This window comes from Solea senegalensis, unplaced genomic scaffold (genome assembly GCF_019176455.1).
Source record: "Solea senegalensis isolate Sse05_10M unplaced genomic scaffold, IFAPA_SoseM_1 scf7180000012540, whole genome shotgun sequence".
In the NCBI taxonomy this organism is placed as follows: Eukaryota; Metazoa; Chordata; class Actinopteri; order Pleuronectiformes; family Soleidae; genus Solea; species Solea senegalensis.
Window position 1 is genome coordinate 40,074 of NW_025320649.1, and position 2,973 is coordinate 43,046.

Genomic DNA, 2,973 nt, shown 5'->3' on the forward strand with positions numbered 1-2,973 from the left:
CTGTGACTTTGCACTCTCACGTTATTTTGTCAGCAGACTTTTGCTTTCAGTGAACTCATTTCTCAGTTGAATGTCAAAAACTGTTGATTTAGTTCTAGTTTTAATCATCTTAATCTGACACAAACAAATGCTGAAATACAGAGTCTGCATAGATGATACAATTTATATATTGATATCTTTTAAGCAATTTGACTTATACATTATTATTCATGTTATTTTTATTTGCTTCATTTAAAACTGCAAATAATTTGATGAAAATTATAATTAATCAGCAAAACTATCTCCACTTAACTGACTATGTAGACCAGCCGGTGCCATTTGACAGTTACTTGCATCTGAATGCTTTGATTTTCATGCCCACAGGTCGATGCCATTTACTTCCTGTCTCCAGAAATGGCCCCTCTGGTTGGCATGGCAACCTCATTTTATTTGCAATTTAAGGAATGTGAAACAGCAGGGGGCGACTGATCTCCACAAATCACACAGCCACAAGGGCTGTAGAGAAAGAATCCCACACACGCACCAATGATGTGAGCGGAGCAGCAGACTTAGAGGTTGTCATTAGCAACCGTGCCGTGACCTTTATTTCGAAAGATGCTGTAAAGCCGCACAAACTAGTATTAATAATGTCACAGAGTGGGGGATTCACTCAAGTTTGCTCAAAGGATGATAGAGAGGGTGGTTCTCCACCAGGTCAGCAACTAATGAGCAAACAGAATATGGAGAAATACTGACATGGTCTCCTCAGTTCTCAGAGTAATTGCTGTATGTACAGTTCATGTCTTCATCTCTGCTATTTTTAATGTTATGACTGCTTGGAGACAGATGAGTGAGGTGCTTTATGTATGATCGTAAATTGACCGATTTAATCATTCAGCTTCTGCGTCCCTCTGTACAATTAATCACAGCCGTTTTCCAAATAAAAGATGATGTAATATCACGTCCAGCAACCGCTAGAGACAAAGTCTCTCCCGGAGCAATTTAAATTAGATTTATGATGAGATTAGAAGCAGCGCATTGGCAGTCTTTGCAGTTTATTGATGTTCTGTGAAAAGAACAACTGTAGAAAACAAAGCTTTGGGACTTGAAATGTAAAAGAGAATGATGTGACTTTGTTTTTTACATTTATCAAGCTAGAGTTTAGTTTATTTCTGTATAATAACATTTGACAACTTTTTTTGTTGCTCAGAAATCAGTTCTCTACGGTGCCTATTGAGGTGAGGCTGTTTTTCCTCCTCGTGATCTCAATTTACACACAAACCAGAGGTAAGATTATACTATGAGTTTAAGTTGTGACAATGCAATTTCTTCTGCGTCCTCTCACAGTCCGGTAAGTTTCAGTCTGCTGTTAGTTTGGCAGTGCTGTACCTTTTTTATTTACAGCTGATGTGAAGACACATCACATCATAAGGGAAGCACCCACTCTCCTCATCATTCCTTCTGCTGTTACCAAGCAACATGATCGCATAGAGGCTGAGGCAAGTGAGGAGCTGGAACGCGAACATGTGTGGGTAGAGGAGAAGATGCATGAAAATAAAAGGACGCAGGCAGTCCTAAGAAATGTGCATGACCGTGCTCACACAATACTCCTCAAAAGCTTCCCTAGTTAAAGGAAGAGACACTTCATGTTTCATGTTGTAGTCTGCATTTTAAAACATCAACAATATTGAAAGATGCTAACTTAAAAATATGGCAAAACTTGTTCAACTCCGCCATTATAGCCTGAATGAGGTCATTCCGTCCACCCTGTCTGTCCTTTCAGTGCAAGAACAAGCTGTGAAAGAGTCTTTGGCTCATCGCGCGGATCATGTGAAACGGAAATGACTCATGAAGGCAGACAATGAAAAAGACGCTGCATCATTTAACGTAATTACAGCTACGTCTACAAGAGGTCATGAGTGAGCAGTTCCATTAGGTCGTCATGGGAACTGTTTCGCAAACAGGTGAAAGGAGTCTCCTAATGTTCCAGCGAACTGTTTGCTATATGAAGAGCAGCTCAGACACAGACCTGAAAGAGCTCATTAGGATTATGTGGACAAACCACATCAGAAAGTAGTGTAGCTGTCATGTAAATGACACTTATATTTACAGAGGTCACAAATCAGATGAACATTGTTTAATATTAGGTCTGTAAAAATGTGCTTTTAGAAGAACAGATCTGCCTCCTCAACTTAAATCTGTTTTGTTTTATTTCATTTAAAGTCAAGCATTTTAAGTTACTTTGTACGTGTTGAAAATTGACTGAAAATTCAGTCGGTGAAACAATAAAATACAGTAAAACAATAGAATCCTGCGAGAGTGAGGAAGAAGGAGAATCAGAGTGTGAAGGGGGGTGGGGGGGGTGTTAAGAGGGAATGAATTAACAGATTTAGTGTCATCTCTCAGTCTGGGAGAGAGGCCAAAGTATCGACCACTTTAATCTGTTCATCCCTCGCTTCCTCCTCATCATCCTCTTTAACCTCTGTGTCTCAGTCTGCTGCCGCCCAAGTGAGTGATTCCCATGTCCGTTTACCTGCGTGCTGTTGTTGTTTTTTAAGATTAAAGTCGTCTCGTACTCTACGTTTCTTTGTACGTGACAGTGTTGTGTCAGCTGTCAGCATTAATTATACTAAGTGGTGGCTGGGGGCGAAAATTAATGGTCAACCTTGTGTGATTTGTGTTTATTTTATTTATGTCATAGGGACAGATACAGTATGTGGACAAACTGAAAGCACCTGTCTAATGGGAGTCAGTTTAATAGCAGACGATGATTTGCAACACCGTTACTTGAAGGCCTTTTGTGATAATGTTAAGACGCACAAACATTTATGGAAAAGAAAAGAGCACCTCTTTTTCCCCTTCTTGGTCAAGTGAAGAATAATCTTGATATCCTTGTGATCCTTGTGTTTAATTCACACTCTCTTAAAATGATTGTTTAAAAATGCCAAATTTTGGACAACATACTAAACTATGACATTTTTGTCACATTTTGGA